Below are 18,702 nucleotides of genomic sequence, written 5' to 3'. Positions count from 1 at the left end.
TCTTCAGTGTCCCAGATTTTGAGAAACAAAATTTTGGTTATAGTTTCCCTGTTGACTTTGAAGACCTCAGATGGTATGCCATCAGAGCCAGATGATTTGTTGTTCTTCATCTGTCTTATCTCCTGGTGAACTTCCTCAAAGGTTGATGGACTGGCAAGTGCTTCTCTTACTGGATGCTGTGGGATGGATTTGATGGTTTCATTAGTCACCATTGATTCTCAGTTCAGGAGCGTTTGGCAGTGCTCCTTCCAACTTCTTTTTTATGGATTCATTGTCTTTGAGGAATATACTGCCATCTTCAGTTCTAAGCAGGGTGAATCTGCAAGAGCTTAGCCCATACACAGCTTTAATTATACTGAAGAAGATTTGCATGTCATGACTGTCAACAAATTGTTGGATTTATTTCACCTTCTCTTCTCACCATTTGTTTCTGATTTCTCAAATCTTCCTCTGGGCTTCAGCTTTAAGCCATCGAACAGTTCCCTGCTTCCGACTGGATGTAGGATGGTTTTGCCACTGATAGAAAGCTTTTCTCTTCTGATCAAGAAAGGCTTTGATTTCATAGATTTTAGGGTCAGAAGGGACCTATTAGATCATCAAATCCAACCTCCTGCCCTCGGCAAAGAGTGCTGGGGTCAGATGACCCCAGCCAGATGTTTGTCCAATCTCCTCTTAAATACCTCAAAGGAAGGGGACAGCATCACCTCCTTTCGAAGCATATTCCATATTTTGGCAACTCTCACTGTAAAGAATTTTTTCCTGATGTCCAATCTAAATTTGCTTTCCTTCAGTTTGTGGCCATTGTTTCTAGTTACCCCGATGAGCATCCTGGTAAACACTGTATCTCCTATTTCCTGCTGTCCCTCCCAAAGAGCTTATAGACAGCCACAAGATCACTTCTCATCCTTCTCTTGTTGAGACTGAAGAGATTCAGGTCCCTCAATCAGTCCTCATAGGGTTTCTCTTGTAGGCCTTTAACCAGATGGGTGACCCTCCTCTAAACCCTTTCCAAGTTATCTATATCCCTCTTGAAGTGTGGCACTCCAAACTGGATGCAGTACTCCACCTGTGGCCTGATCAAAGCCACATAGAGGGGAAGTATCACATCCTTAGACCTGTTTGTGATACACCTACTTATGCAAGAAAGAGTGCAGTGAGCTTTACTTATTACTTCATCACACTGGTGACTCATTAATTTTGGAGTCGACTATGACTCCAAGATCCCTTTCTGCAGTTGTGCTACTTAAAATGGTACCTCCCAGGCTATAGGTGTGTTGATGATTCTTCCTCCCTAGGTGCAACGCATGGCACTTATCTTTATTAAACTGCATCCTATTCTGTTCTGCTCACTCCCCCAGCTTGTCCAAATCCACCTGGATTCACTCCCTGCCCTCTAGTTTGTTTACCTCACCCCATGGTTTGATGTCATAGTTTGTTTACCTCACCCCATGTTGATCTCAGCATTGTTTTTGTTAAAGCAGTCCTGATGGCACTGAATGATAAAGCCAATTGATTCCATGCAAACCTTATGGATGGTCTCTGTCTGAGCTTGCCAATCCTTCTCTACACAAGTGTTACCATTTTCAATCCTAAGGTTGATGAGTTTCATACTGAGATATATTTGAAGGGCTTTGTGGAGTCTAGGGGTCTGAAGGCATTTGATGTTTTACTGTCTCCAGACTGATTTGGTTTGCTTTTGATGTTTCAGTGCAACCTTGATGGACATGACTGATCTCACTAAAAAAGGATCAGTTCAGCAGTCATTGGCTCCTCTCATGACATGCATGATATGGATGTCTTTTGGATCATGCGCTCTTTATGATGTCATAGTTAAGGAGGTGCCATTGTTTCAAGTGGAGATGTTGCCATGTTGTTTTGTACCTGTCACATTGTCTAAAGATAGTGTTACTTATAACAAGGTCATGCTCTGCATGTTTACTGAGTAAAAGGGATGCTGTTGAAATTGGCCTTGCTCACTCCTTCCTTCCCAGTGTTGCCTCCCCACATATTAAAATCCTGGCCAACTCTCCCATTAAAGTCTCCAAAGATAATGATCTTGTCCTCTTTCAGAAGGATAATCAGGATGTCTTCAAGGTTAGCATAAAACTGTTCTTTCTGTTCTTCTTCAATATTGGGGTATATACACTGATGACAATAGCAAACACATTTTTGGTCAGGTGGAGGCAGAAAGTCATGAGGCACTTATTAATGCCAACAGGCAATTTAGTCATCCAACTGACAATTTAGTTCTTAATGGCAAAACCACTGCTGTGTATTCACCTGTCATTTGCAGGTTTCCCTTTCTGGAAGAACATATAGTCCCCCACAGGCAACGCATGCCTCCTGAGGCTGGTGGGGCATGGTGACTGCCCGCAAGTGGCCACAGCTGTGTTGACGGCAGGGGGAAGGTCCCCCCATGGCCATTTGATGAACAGGGGAGAGGGTGTCCCCCCCCATGCCGGACATGCTGGTGGTGTGCCCAGAAGTGCCAGTGGCACTTCTTGTTGTGTGGGGGGGAGGGAGGGGAGGCACCAGCACTCTGCCTGCCCCACCCCCCTTCACCTAAGCTGTGAGTGCTCGCTCTCAGGATGGGCACCAGCATCCTCAGGGGGTGCACCCCCGTGCACCACCTATGCATCGCCTACGTAGTCACCCCACTCTATCCTCCATGGGCATTCATTTGCATATCTGGTCTCACTGAGAGCAATGATACAATGTAATATTGTGAGTGCTTGGGCAACAAGAGCTGTTCTGCATTCAGAGCTGTCACTGTTCAGTTCATCTAGTAGGATTTGTATGTTCCAGGATGCAAAATACATTTTTGTGTTTTGACCAAAATTAAAGTAATCCCACTAGAAGTGGCTATCGAGTTGAGTAAGGCAAAGTGGGAAAGCCCATGTTTGGGGCACCTTTTCTAGCCCCCTCCCTATGCGGGGTGAGGAGAGGGGATCTTAAAAAGAACTGCTCAGTCGCAATTGCACATAACAAATCACCTTCTTAGCCCATGTCAAGGGTGAAGTGATAATCATGTAACCACTGCCTTTGTGTGGATCCATGACTAGGGACTCGCAGTGATTACTTTGTCTGTCCCCATTGCCACTTATGCATTGTTGCAGGACTTGTTTTATGTGAGAAAGTCATTGTCTATCCACAGCCACATGGATCTTCGTAGAGGAGAAGCCTGTGTCGGGTGGCAAGGGGATCCAAGACAACTGGGGTTACTTCTCTACTGCAGCTTTTATCCACCTTTTCAGCCACTGAGAAGTATTTCCTGTGCATCCAACTGCTCCACTGTGAGCAGAGTGAATGTACACATACTCATGCCCATTCTGAATGCATATGTATGTCTATGTCATGAAGATGTAGCCCACCAAAAACATATGACCTACCCATATTTTAGCCCCAGTACCTGAATGGTTAAATATATGCACAGGAAGAAGCAGACCTGGTTTGTAGTTCCCCCTCAAAATCACCCCCGCCCCCCATTTAAACCTGCATCTCATTGACTTCCTAGCAAGAAGTGTTAACTACCACACCACAGGGTGGGAATTATCCCCCTCCCTGTCCAGTGCTCCTTTTTTAAGTTGGCCCAAGGGCAGCTGAGACAGAGAGAGCTACATGTCATCAGGATGATGAAAACAAGGCAGGGTGAGGGTGGTTCAGTGAGATAACTGCTATCTTGAAAAGTATCTGGCTTTGGGTGCTAGTTTGTATCTTGTCTCTAAAGATTCCCAAGTCCTGTCCTAAGCAGAGGCATTGTGATTCTGGGGAATGCTTCCATGACCTGCATAAAAAAGGATTCCTTCTTTCCTGCTTCATCTAGAAAACACATGATTGAGATCTCTTTGAACTACTTTACTTTTCATTTTGTACAACAAGACTTCCTAGCCACAAGATAAGCCCTGTCCCCTCCCTGAGTGTCAGTCACTCCAATCCCCTTCCCCTGCCAGATCCATTGTTCTACCCTTCACCCCCTAGCACTGTGCTTCCTGCCTGATCTGCCACAAGCTAAACAACATGGCATGCATGTTGTAGCTGGACACCCTGCACTACAGTAACCTATTAGCTATCTAACGAGGTGAGGGGTGAGGTACTGGGCTCAGCAGAATGCTAATTATAGGACATAATAGGATTTATGAAGTATGAATCAGTGAGATGTATTGCCTAGTCTATGCACTTTTGTATGTGTTTTTTGACTGACTTGTTCACATTTCTGCTTCAGTGTACATACCTAATAATCATGATCATAGTAACTAAACATGGTTTGTCCTTATCTACATTTGCAGCTGAACTCTAAAGCTGAGCTGTATCTATGCCAGATTTCATCATTAAGACTAGGCCAGACAGGCATGAAATTATCATTTTATTGTAGGATACACATTTATAGATCTTCTGTCACCATAACATCTGGTCACATGAGGGGATGCTGGTACATCACCTGAACTCCTCTCTTTACTGTTCCCTGAAACAGGAGTACTCCCAGGGTAAAGGAGCTGTGAACCTCTAAAAAATAACCGAGATTTTTTCCATGCAAATCCATTCCTACCACTTCCCACACCCAGTGCCTGCCATCCCCTTTGTTTACTAACTCTAACCACTCTTGTTCTTATCCTGTTACCACTACTCTTCCATCCAATGCACCTACTTTCCTGCTGTATTTAAAGATGTCAAATGGCTGGCTCTGTAACTACCTGCAGCTGTAGGCTTCATCTGACCCTACTAACTCAGTGCCCCCTTCCCATTCAAGGTTTTTTGTGGGGGGGGTTTCCCACAGGAGCTGAAGGCTCTATTGTTAAAGTAGAATGCTTCCATTGTCTAATTGATTACATTTCTTACCACATTATGTTGGAATTCTTGTTGTGCTAGCCTATCTTTATGCTAAGCTTTAGTAAGCCAAAAAGGAGTATGGGAAAAAGGGCCTCCTGATAGTTGGATTACCCAGTACAAAAAAAAAAAAATCCAAACCAAAAAAAAATCAAACAACACCCCTCTGAACTAATGAGCAAAAAGACATTGAAGGGAGTACAAAAACAGCAGCTATGAAAGTACAAGTTAGAACTTACTAATGAGAATGCAGGTGTGTGAACTTGGCAAACAAAACAAATAAAGATGAACATCTTGACAGAGAGCGAGAGAGCTAAGAAAGGGCATAGGACAGAGGGTAGAGGGGTGGGGCACACAAGTATAAATACAGTGGTTGCGAGACGTACCAGGCCCCCGCGCAGCTTAGATAGGTAGGCAGGCTCGAGGGGTGAAAAAAAAGATCAGGCTTACTGCTTTTTGTTTTTTCCTTGGGTGGAGCCTGCCTTCCCAGGCTGCTGTTAGGCTTCCTGCATGGGCCTCCTGTAGAGCCCCTGACTGCACAGAGCCTGGTGCTTCATTCCACAGCTGTGGGGCAGCAAACAGGCCATGGATTATATTAGGGTCCCAATTTTATGGAGTTTTTAGAGGCTTCTCTATAGATTAGTAAAGAATAAAGTTTAAAGAAAACCACTGTACCCAATGGGACTCAGTGCTCAGTCTAGAAGATCCCATTAAGCATCTCTGTGATGCTTAGTTTCAGTTCTCAAACTGTGGATTTGTCTCTCTAGAGATAACACCTTTGTTAACAGCAGTATATGGAGATGAGAGATAACAGACCTGATTACTTACCCGTCAGCCCTATTGTGTCTCTGAATATTTGTGTACATAGAGTTAAGCCCTTACCTCTGTCTAAAATTGCAAAGTTTCAAGAAGTTAAATGAATAAAGGATTGTTGGGGGTGGAGTAGATCTGGGCAAGGTGGAGGAGTCTGGAAATAAATTCAAGGAGGGACGGTCAGTAGAAACAAAAGAGAAACATTTTGAGAAGAATATTCCAGAAGTCTTGAGGGACAGGTTTCAGAGTATAGCCTCTCCGTTGATTTGAGATCTAGTGAGGGAATGGTATGGTGGAAGGGACAAGTTGGCAGCACATTTCCAGGCTGTAAAAGAGACCCTGTTTGGGAACGTTTTAATGAAGTTCCTCTACCTGTGGGTAAGACAGGCATGCATGCAAAGTACAAACAATGCAGCAAAGAAATGCAAGGTCTGGTTGCCCAAGTGAAACAACATAACGAGAAGTGCTTCTTCTCAGGAGGAAGCGGCTTTGAAGTTGATGAATGGAACATTTCTGAATACACAGGACCTCCAGGTTAGTAAACTTTCTTATTTCATACTTCTTTCTTAAGGACTGCCCATCTTCCCTGTCCATGTCTTTGGGAGGACTTCTGAACTGCTTGAATTCTCATAAAAATGTTTAAGCAAAAATATAGTTGTTACATTATGGAACTATCATATTTTAATGCAGTTGCCATACAAACTAATGGCTGAAACAGGCACATCTTCCTGTTGCAGTTTCACTTCTAAAGTAGTATTCAATGCAATGAGTAACACTAAATGAACAGTACTGTAGTGACTGTATTGACTTCTTTTGTTCAGGGGGATCCATTTTCAACATAGAGGATAATGACTAGCCATCTTTAGCATCGTGGTCACTGTGTACAGTTTCAGAGATATCTGCTAACGATACCAGTGTTCCAGTCAAATGTATGTCACAGAGTATATAACCTGTAGCAAAAAGAAAAAAAAATCTCGGTCATACAGAAACAAGCATAGATAAATTTGTAAAAAAACCCAACAGATTACACTAAGAGGTAATTAATGAAAAAATTGCTTTGTTTGTTTATGCAACAAACTGTATTTTCCGTATGGTTGAGAACACACTTTTCATTGACATGGTTCAGTCATTACGACAAGGATACAGTCCACCCAACAGAGCAAATGTAGCAGGCAAATTGCTGGAGAAAACGTATGAGAAAAAAATTGAACAGTGTGCAAAAAGTCTGGAGGGTATAATTGTTAAAATGAGTCTTGATGGATAGAACAGTGTCAACAATGATCCAGTTATATGTCCTTATGTGACAACAGAAGAAGGGACTGTCTACCTTGCAGAAACAATTGATATATCACGAAATGCACATGCAGCAGAATATTTACACAAAGTAGCAGTAAACTGCTGAAAAAGTTTCAAGAAGTTCAAAAGTTTCAAGAACTATAACAAACTGAGAAAAAAAATTAATGTCTAGTATGCAGCTTTATCAGAGACAATGCTGAAAATGTATCAAAGATGAGAAGAAATCTAGAAGGAAGTGAAGAAAGCCTCAAGCTAATAACATATGGCTGCAGTGCTCATTTGATGCGCCTCATGGCCAAAGACTTCAGTGCTCCAGAAATAAAGGGTAATGTTGAAATTGCAAAATACTTCTGTAACAACTTTGCACCAGTTCCTCTGAAAAAAGCAGGAGGAGCCAAACTAACTCTCGTATGAGATGTGTGCTAGAACTCAGTAGTGGACTTATTTTGAGGGATATATTGAGAATGGGCTAATCTGATGACAATTTGTGTACAAAATCATGACAAAATAGATGGAATTGTCATTGCCACATATGCTGACTATCCTGAAGCCTATTTTCATAGCCTTGAACAAAGTGCAGGGAAATCACTGTTTTATTACTGATGTTGTTGAAATTTGGAAGGAACTGAGTGAGACCTTGAAAAGAGAGATACAGAATGACAGAGTCACATTACAGGGATTAAAAAAATGAATGGATCAAGCACTATCTCCAGCTCATTTTTTTGTCAATATCCTCAATACTCGGTGCCAGGTCAAGCCTTAACTCCTGAAGAGGAGAAGTTGGCAATGACATGGGCATGAAGCAATCCCTCCATAATACCAACTATAATAAATATCAGAGCTAAGGATGAACCAATCAAGAAATACGTTTGCTGATGTGGTTTTAATAAAAGTCACACCTGTCAACCGGTGGAAGTCACTTAAGCATCTGGATCTATCAGAGACATGAAGCGATAATCCTGGTTTTAACAGCAGTTGCTTCTTTTGCAGATATAGACGAAATATTTTCTTCCTTTGGGCTAATTCATTCTAAATTGAGAAATTGATTGGGAACTGAAAAAGCAGGACAGCTTGTCTTTCTTTTCCAGCCTATGAATAAACAGGAAGAGGAATGTAAAGACTGAGTTTGCTGTATAACCCAGTATTTTAAGTTTCTCATATTAACCTGGCTGAAATAATCTATTTATTTTTTGTTAAAAACACATTTCACATTTATAACTAAAATATTTAAAACTTCAAAAATACATACACTTGTTTTGTTAAAATAATTATACATGTTTGTGATTGAAGAAATATATCCAAAATGCATAAGTTTGTTATTTTAGTAAAATAAAACAATTTAAATGTCTGTTGTTCTTGGTGGCAGTTGTTGTCCTCCTAATACACCATGGCAAAAATATCCCCAAATATCAATGATTAATTTAATGAACTGGAGATAGTTTCCCTTCCAATGACTTCACAAGTATATGCTTCAATTAGCTTAGGTAAATAAAATAACCAAATCATAATTCAGTTTTCTGATGTAGCTGCAAAATTTATCTGAAAACATATCAAAAGAAATCACTGGTTTACAAGTATAGTGTTTACCTTCTAAAATGAACCCTACAAGTATCTTGGAGTTGTAAATAATATGTATTAAGGTTATATCAAACAACAAGAATGCACTTTTTGTAGAAACAGTGATTAAATTGAGGCTTCCTGACCAGTGATTTAAATCATGGTTTAAATCAATTTGATTTAAATCAAATCCCACCCATTTAGTTGTGTCTTCTTCATTCCCTTGCTGCTTTGCTTGTCTACTGGCAGCAGAATACACATCTCCATGACACTATTCTTGATAGTGTTGATGGACATGAAACTGGTGTGAAAACTGATGTTGTTGTTTTGAAACCCACTTGAAATGAAACTTGTGAAAGATGTTGAATAATATAACAGAATTCTGAATTTGTGCTGACTGTGCTTAACAGAAGAGAAGGGGTTTTCCCGAACAGAAGCCAGGACAGGAGCAGCTGAATGAATTTAAGCCATTTGTGGCTTTAATTACAGCTGCTCAACATTTTTCAAAGCTTCCATTTTATGCTTCAAGGAATAAATGCTGCCACTGCTCAACCCCAGTGTCTCAGCTGCTGGAGCTGCAGCATTAGTGTAGCTAGCACCTTGGGTCCAGATCCAACCCATGGGGTCCAATGAGTTGGATGCCCCTGGCTTCAGTGATAATTATGTGAAGCTGACTCAGTGATATTAACCTCCTTGAGCAATGGTTTCATATTCTAGACAGCAAAGAATGAATTTTCCCCTTATTTGTGCAGTGCATTGCACAGTGACTCCTGGCACACTGAGCACATGATTACATATCTAATTTGCATATGATGAAAACTAAGAGCACTCCAGTTCCAACACAAAAATTAGGAAAATCCCAAGTGACTGTAACCAAAATACTGCCACTAGGCAAAAGAAGGCCACCGGGAAGATGAGCCCACACGTTAACTCAGAACTGCTTCAAACGAGCTAAAGTAGAATTGGAACATGTCACAGGAAGGTCCTGGTAGGGAATGTATGGTTACCCCAGAGGCTTAATGCTGATTCGGTCAGTCAAATATATACCAAGTGCTGGCTGGACCAATGAAGTGTACCTGGGTGTGTGCTTGTACAGTGGATTGCTGTGTTCCTAGAAGCTCTTGTGGAGCCAAATGTACCCTGCCATCCTCCTCACTCTTCACTGCTTCAGCTCTCAGCTCCCTGTGCACCAACAGTTCTTTGGTTCCTACACATAATGAGCTCATTGAAACAGCTGCAAGAAAAATTCAGTTAACTCATCTGGAAAGTGACTGTTTTTAAAGAGTAGAAAAAGGGGCTAGAATTCAGGAATCCCTTCTGCCCCAAGACAAGTGCCTTAACTTCTCTGTTCAAAGTGGATTACACCAGTTGAATACAGGGGGTCCCAAGCTGCATGCAAGAAGGTTTTGGTTTCACTCATGAGCTTGAACTATTGCACATATTTAGCTGAAGTGCCTGACCACAATCTGGGTTTGTTTTGCAGCTGATATTGTAATATTTAAACTCTGCCTCAGCTCTGTAGTTCAGGCCTCATAGCTAGTGTCAGCAACAGTCACTAACTCTCAAATAATTATATATATGATTTTCAGCTCCAGTTGAAACATGACCAACATGACCAACATGAGCAATCTACAATTGTTGCTCATCAGAAAATGCTGAAATGTTTTTCTCTTTTGCTGTTTGGCTGCAGGTACTCTTCTTTCAGCAAGATGAAAAATTGTCCCTTAAATTTTGCAGAGTAAATATCTGGAGTCAAAACCACTTGGTAGCCCTTAGTGTAATGGAAACGCTTAGGGCATTTTTACAGATGTAGGTGCTATAGCACCAGGCACTTTGAAAAGCAAAACTTGCTGGTACTTAAGTGGCAAAATGTGTGTCAGCACTGAGAATATGGTGGCCATGTGCTTTTGAACTCGGTGCATCGGAGGTGCTTTAGTTCAAAAGTGCACTGCCGGCATTTTTTTGCACACTGATGTGCATTTTGCTACTTATACAACTGCTTATGGTGCAGTGCTGTTCTCATCAGCTCGCATGCGGAGCAGACTCAGTTAATCAAGTCTGCTCCGAAGCAGCGGATCTCCGGCACATCGTGGGACAAAACATATGTTTATAAATGCCCTTACTGAACAAAGGAATGGGCTGGGTAAGGAAACATGAGGAGCAGTTTTGTACTAACGCTGTAAAAATACACCTATTATTCACTGACAGTTTCCTGTTTAATGTCGAGTGAAAATCAGGTAGATTGTCCATTAAACAGTGCCCAATGTGGTGGAAGCTGCAAAACTGTTGTTTCTCAAAGTCTCATATCATGGCATGTGAGATCCACTAGTTGTCTGCTTTGTTTCAGTTTTATGCTTTATGTAGTTAGTGTATATATATTCAGGAGAGACACTATGTTGTAAGGAAGGAAACAGCACTTCAACTTTTTCTGATGCAAAACTAAATATATTGTAGCTGCTTTGTTAGCCATGTTTTCACCTGGAGCTGAAACTCATATATCAAATTAATTATATTAGAAATTATCCAAATCAACATAGATATGATAATTTATGTGTGTTAATTACAGCTGACCATAGCACCAGTTTTTGGTTTAAAAAAAAAAAAAAGTGACATAAGAAAATATTTATGACTGTGAAATTGGTTGGTTTTCTTTTTTTTCCTTTTATTTTTTTTTGGTGGGGGGTGGTGGGGGTTCATTGACGTATTTTATTTACTGTTTTTCTGGTCTGTCCTTGACTTTTTTTTTTATTTTTGTTTAGAAACTAATTCTGTTTCAGCTATAAATAGAAAATAGATATTGTAGATTTATCTTTATCTTTACTCATGTTTGTGGGGAAAATGTTTTCAATTCTATGCGAACTAACAAAAACAAAGATTTTAATGATTTTTTTTCAAAATTTCTCCTTTGAAAATTTAATTTAAGTATTTTTGTATTTTAAAATCTTTTCAAAGAAAAAAAATCTTGGCTGGTTCCGCATCTGACTTTGGGAATTAAAGCTTAAAATTATTGGGCCTAGATGCAGCAGAAAACTGAAATAATTGGAGTGAAAAACATGGCCACTTTGCATAAATTACTTCTTATGAATTACTAATGTACTTAGCGAAAATGGCTGCAATCCTCAAGTCAATATGATTCCTCCTGTTGACTCCATTGGCCCTAGTGAAATAAAAAGGATTTGTGATGCATCATAAAAACCATGCTCTTCATTTAAACAGCAAAATTTAGTTTGGTTACCATTATTAATAGAAATATTTCAGAATGGAAATATTATGAATACCCACAGCCCTTTGTGGACAGCATGCTATTTAAATTCCGAAATTAAATCTCCTTCTTGGGAAGACTCTTCTCTCATGTAGATGGGGCCACAAATGTTTTATGAATTCCATGGAAAATGATGCCAAAAGGCAGGGCTTGCCCAGGAGGCAGCTGTTCATGCATTACATGTGCTAGATAATTGAGAAGTCCTTTTTCAACCTATGCTTCCTGGACCTGGAATCCTGCCAGGGAAGAGGTTTTCCTGGGGGTTTGTTCTTGCTTAGTGCCAGATTGGGAACTCCTCAAAAAAGAACTCCCCCAAAAATACTTTCCACACTTAAATCCAGAAGTATACATATTGTCAAATTAAATTAATTGTCTAATATTTTAATACAATAATTATAATTACACTGTGTTCTATTATGCCTGTTACAGTCACCAACTCACAAAACCAGAAAGCTGGCTCTATGACTAATTGGAAATCCAACGTAAATCCAGTGTAAATGCATGCCTTTCAAAGTTCATATATTGACTGGGGAGTAATACATTTAGTCATGTAGTTAACTGGCTGCTAAACAGCTATGAAACGTTGCCCTGGTATAGGTACAGAACACTGGCTAATTAAATTGCAGGTTTAGTTTCAGTGACTGTAATGATGTAGTGTAACCCAAAAAGGAATTTTAGTTTGAGTTGTAGGACAAGTTTGAGAATGAAGTTTATTCTGTTCAGAGCAGTTCATCCCAGCCCCCATTTCAGTGACATTATTTTTCTGGGAAATTTCCTACCCAGGTTCTGGAATCAATCAGCTTGATCCTGCCTCAGGGCAAGGGATGGTCAGGATATTCCCTTGAGGCTCTTCTTGGTCTATATTTTATGATCATCCTTGTCCCCATCCTGCATTTTAGAGTGTCTGAAATAGTTCTGAATATTGTCTCCTTCTCCACCCCATCAAATGGCCTTCATAGTAAACATCTCCTTGGGTGCACCTACATGTACAGTTAGTGCACAGAAATATACTCCAGTGCAATTTGTGCTGGAGCCAGCTGCACCTGGGCACAGCAGCTGCATGTACGCCCAGGACCACAGGATGTTGAGTCAGGGCAGAGAAGCTCTGGGCAGGCAAGGGGCCCCAAGAAACAGCTCCAGACTCCGAAGTGGCAGGTTTGGGCAGTAGAGGGGCTGGCTGGGACACAAAGGTGCTGCAGTGCAGGGTTAGGCAGCAGGCAGCCTCCACACTTTAGCACTCTCATCCCCAGCCAGCCCCTGTCACAGCCTACGCGTGTGTTTGATTATACATTTTTACTTCCCTATAGGATAGTCTCCAACAGTACTATCCTATGACAGAGTGAATTCATTTCCTATGCCCTAAAACTGGCGAACATGTAGACTGTGATGCTTCACTGAGGAGCTAATTCATCAAATCCACAGTAAAGGGCACATGTAGATACATCTCTTGAATGTGTCCACAAGAGCCGGGGGGTGTGTTTGCAGCAGCACAAAAAGTAGTTGCACAAATTTGTGCCTCAAGACTGGGGCTCCATGTGCCTCAGCATGGGGGCTTCACAGTGGGGCCCCTGCACTAAGGTACGCAGAGACAGGGGGGCCTCCCCTGGGGCATCTCCGCTGTCTCCAGGCATACTGTGCCCCAGCCAGCTGGGCAGTGGTTGAAGAGTAGAACAAGGGGCTAGAACCCAAGGAATCCCTTCTACCCCAAGGCCTTAACTTCTCTGTTCAGAGTAGGTTACACACATTTAACACAGGGGGTCCCAGCTGTGTGCAAAAAGGCTTTGATTTCACTTAGGACTTTGAACCATTGCACAACATTTAGCTGAAGTGCCTGCCCACAGTATGGGTTTGTTTTACACCTGCAATTGCTCGGGACTTGTACAATTTAAATTCTGCCTAAGCGCTGCAATTATGACCTAACTGCTGGTGTCAACAACAGTCACCAGCTCTCAATTAATTTTATATATGGTTTTCAGCTCCAAGTGAATCTCTGACCAACAAAGCAGCTACAGTGTATCTAGTTCTACATCAGAAAAACATGAAGTGTTGTTCCCTTCTGCTGTTTGGCTGCAGGGACTTTTCTTTTAGCAGAATGAAACACTTCACCTTACATTTTAAAGTGTAAATACTGTATCTAGAGTGAAAACCACTTGCTAGCTGTTTATGTAGTGGAAACTCTTACTGAATGAAGGAATAGGCTGGGTGAGGAAACCTCAGCAGCAGTTTTGCACTAATTCTTTAAAAATACACCAATTATTGATTGACAGTTTCCTGTTTAATGTCAAGCGAAAAACAATTAGATCATCCATTAAACAGCACCCAGTGTGGTGGAAACTACAAAACTGTTCTGTTTCTCAAAGAATTATACCATGGCATTTGAGATCTCACTAGTTGCCTGATTCATTTCAGTTTTATATTTTGTGTAACAAAATATGTATGGCTGCGAAATTTTGTGTTTTGGTTTTTGGTTTTTGGGTGGGCAGGGATTGGTTAACTTATTTTGTTTGCTTGTTTTATTTGTCTGTTTTTGGTTTTTATTTTTTATTTTTGTTTGCAGACAAATTGTGTTTAATCTATAAATGGAAAACAGTAATTGCAGATTTTTCTTTTTCTTTGCCCACGTTAGTGGGAAAAAAAGGTTTCAATCGTATATGAACAAACATATTTAATTTTGAAGAGAGAAATTTTGCACAATACTAATTTATTTCATTACTATGCTTTTAATAATATTTATTTTAAAGTCTTTTAAAAGAAAAAATCTTGGCTGGCTCTACAACTGACTTTGGGAACTAAAACTTAAAAGTGTTAGGCTTAGATGCAGTAGAAAACGGAAATAATTTGGGAAATGTCATAGCCACTTTACATAAATTACTTCTGCTGAATTACAAATGTACTTATCAAGTGTGGCTGCAATCCTGTCTCATGAAGTCAGCATGATTCTTTCTGTGGACTTCATTGGCCATTGTGAATTAAAAAGGAATTGTAATGCATCAAAAAATACATGCTCTTCATTTAATCACCAAAATCTAATTTAACTATCATTATTAACAGAAATGCTTCATAATGGACAAAAAATAATACTCAGTGCTCTTTGTGGAAGTGTGTGCTATCAATATTCTGAGATTAAATCTTCTTTTTAGGGAAGACTCTTCTCTCATTTAGATGGGAGCCACAACAGCTTTAAGAATTACATGGGAAATGATGCTAAAAGACAGGGCTTATCCAGGAGGCAGCTGCACATGAATTACATATGATAGATAATTGAGAAGGCCTTTTCTCACCTAAGCATCCTGGACCTGGAATCCTGCCAGGAAAGAGGTTTTCCTGGGGGTTCAGTGCCAGATTGGGAACTCCTCAAATAAGATGACCCCCAGTGCATACTTTCCTAGCTTAAATATGGAAGTATAGACATTGTCAAATTCGATTAAATGTCTAATATTTGATAATACAATAATTATTATTACACTGAGAGTATTCTATTATGCCTGTTACTGCCACCAATTCACAAAACCAGAAAGCTGGTTCTCTTACTAATTGGAAATCCATTGTTAATCTTTTGTAAATGCATGCCTTTTCAAACTTCATATATTGATTGGGGAGTAAGCAGTTTAATCATGTAATTAACTGGCTGTTGAACAGTTTGACAAACAACTATGAAACATTGTCCCAGTGTATTTACATAGCATTAGACAATTAAATTGGAGGTTTAGTTATGGTGGCTGCAGTTATGAAGTGTAACCCAAAGCTGGATTTTAGTTTGAGTACTAGGTCAAGTTTCATAATGGGTTTTATTTTATTCAGAGCAGTTCATCCCATCCCCTTTTTCAGTTACATTATTTTTTGAGGAAATTTCCTACCCAGGTTCTGGAATCAGGCCCTCAGCTCAATCCTGCCTCAGGGTAAGCGATGGTCAAGATATTCCCCGGAGGGTTCTCCTGACCTACATCTCTATGATCATCCTTGGTCCCCATTCTGCATTCTAACAGTGTGTGAAATAGTTGCAAGTATTGTCTCCTTCTCCACCCCCTCGATGGCCTTCACAGTAAACATCCCCTTTGGCACATCTACACACGACATATACTGTGGAGCTGACTAATTAGCTCCATAGTAAAATTTCATTGTCTATATATGCAAGACTATTAGGTCGCAGCAGACTAATACATGCTGCCACAGGGAAGTTCAGATAAAGACAAGTACTGTTCTGTAACGGCATTATTTCATGGGCCACAGCACACATGTAGACAGTGATGGGGCTGGCTGGGGGACAAGGGTGCTTTAATACAGGGCTAGCCATCAGGCAGTCCCCACGCTGAAGCACCCTTGCACCCCAGCCCAGGGCTGCTCCAACTGGGTTCCAAGTGCTGTGGAGCAGCTGCAGCCCCCATACTGAACCACCCTTATACCTCAGCCAGCCACACCCTGCCCCCCAAAACCATAGCACATGGAGTCTGGTCTGAGAAGCCCTGGGCTGGCAGGCTGACTCTCTGGGATCCCTACCAGCCTGAACTGCTCTGACCAGGTTCCATGTGCTTGACATGAATAAATACTGGATCAAAATGCTCCGGAGGTCATTCGTGTACATTAATTGCAAGCGTAGATGTGCCCCTTGAGTCCAAAACAAGGTCTCCCTAACCACAGATCCCTGAATTTTAAGAGCAGTTTTTGGGTAAGGTTTGGGTTACTGCTTTCCTCCCCATGTTGTGTTCTGCCACTGTGTCCCCAGTTTCTGCCCACTGACCTGACTCAGAGACCATCTTTGTCCTGTGCCTGTTTCTACTCTTGACTTTGGCATTGAAGGGTCCAGTCAAAAAGGAAAAGAATGATGCAGCTGCTGAGGCCATGAGATTCAAAAGCCCACTGGAGATAGGGGTTTGGTTGTAGCCATGTTGTTTTTCCAACTATTTAGTTGGTCTAATAAAAGATATCACATTTACCCAAAGAACCTTGACTGCCTCTGGAGTTGATCATGTGTCCTTGGTGTTACAGGTCCTGTGCCCTTTGATTCTGCTCATGACAAGGTTGCAATGCCTGCAGTGTTTAAAGTGATCCTCCAAGGCCTGTGGTGCTGATGGTGCTGACAGAGGTGAGGGAAATTAGAATTGAGAACACAAAGGAGAAAGTCCCAGAGAGATCTCCAGTCTGCCTCGAGCAGAGTTAGTGGGCTCCGGAGTCCTCTTGTAGAAAGCAAAAGAGAATTAAGTCATCATAGGCATAAAAATAATCCTAATCTACAAAATTCTTGTGCACAGTTGCTTACTCTAGGAAGCTGAGTATTTCTGTGGTTCCAACAAGGCTAGGAAATGATCACCTTTGGCTTCATCACCGAGATGGTAACCCCCTCTGAGTGCTTGTTCAGAAAGGGTACTACATTTTAGATTAGCACTCTGAGAGCTTCCTGTTCAGATGTAGTTGGGACATCACAGAGTGAACAATAATCTCTTTCTATTCATGCTGCTGCTCCTTTCACGGCAAAGGTTTTCTTCTTTCCCCAAAGGCATCAATGGCAGCTTAGACAAGAGCTCCTCTACAAGTTCTATTCCGGGACTCCAACTAGCAAATATCTGGATACCTGCACCAGTCTTATCACTCTGTGGTCTTGGGGACTTTTATTTCTAACATGGAGAATTGCTGTGAGTATGATTTCAGTATCCCATTCTGTTCATGAAACGATTGCTAATAACATTCTATTCATTTATAACTTATTTGGGATTGGACTAAATGACCCATGAGATACCTTCTAGCCCTATCATTCTGGAAAATGTCAATACTAGCGACAAAACGATTTGAACAATCCTTTATATATTTTGTTTTAAAGTTTTCAACCAAGGAGAGATTTTGCAAAATTAATTTCTCCTAGAAACCAGGAAGATTTCTTGAAATATTTCTTGAAATATTAGGCCCCTTGAAATACATTATCCACTAGATTTCCAGACACCTTATCCATTTTATTCCCTGGTTGGTGTTAACCATATATATATGGTGCTGACAGAGGTGAGGGAAATTAAAATTGAGAACAAAGGAGAAAGTCCCAGACAGATCCTCAGTCAGTGGGCTCCGGAGTCCTCTTGTAGAAAACAAAAGAGAATGAAGTCATTCTAGGCGTATGTGTGTGTATATATATATATATATAACACCAACCAGGGAATAAAATGGATAAGGTGTCTGGAAATCTAGTGGATAATATATTTCAAGAAATTTTCCTGATTTCTAGGAAAAATTAATTTTTCAAAATCTCTCTTTGATTGAACACTTTGAAAAAGACCATGTCCAAAAAATATTGTGAATCAGGGCATGTAGCTCGTGATTGTGCTTCAGGAAATTGGTGATAAGCCTTGTTATATGCTATTTACATTATTTATCCAACAATGTTTTGGCTCTGTAGTGTAAGGAAGAGTAAAATGCATTAAATTTATTATTTTGGTTATGGAGTAAGCAGAAAATTGCAAACAAAGAAATAAATCTACTAGGTATGCATCACATATACTATCATAAACTTTTTTTTCGGCTGCTTTTCTGTTGCACGGAATCACATTTGTTTTTTTTTTAGTTTGCTTAATATTGCTTTAGCTAAAGTTACCAATATGTCCTGGCAAGTTTTAAATGCAGCTTATTTATGTTTTCTGAAGGCACATGAATGGGAGCCAGAGCTTGGAAAATAATGATCAGAGTCTATTGGACTCCATGCTAAATATGATGTTTTGGGGTTTGCTTGTTTGTTTGCTTTCTTATTCCTATATTTTGGCTTCTGTTGGTCAGTTTAATGAGAGCAGAAAACAGGTTTAGACTTTCTTTTTCTTTGAGAAACGTAGAGCTCTGTCGTGTCAGCTGCTCATCTGGTATTACTACCCTCTGGAGTCTGGTGAAGACGAATCCGAATTCTCTGACTATATACTATCCAAATGAGTGAACAGGAAGTGACATACTCAGAACTGAAATTTCATATTCCTGCT

This window comes from Alligator sinensis, unplaced genomic scaffold (assembly GCF_000455745.1).
Source record: "Alligator sinensis unplaced genomic scaffold, ASM45574v1 scaffold148_1, whole genome shotgun sequence".
NCBI classification, from domain to species: Eukaryota; Metazoa; Chordata; order Crocodylia; family Alligatoridae; genus Alligator; species Alligator sinensis.
The sequence above is the reverse complement of the archived record's forward strand: the minus strand, read 5'-3'. Positions refer to the sequence as shown.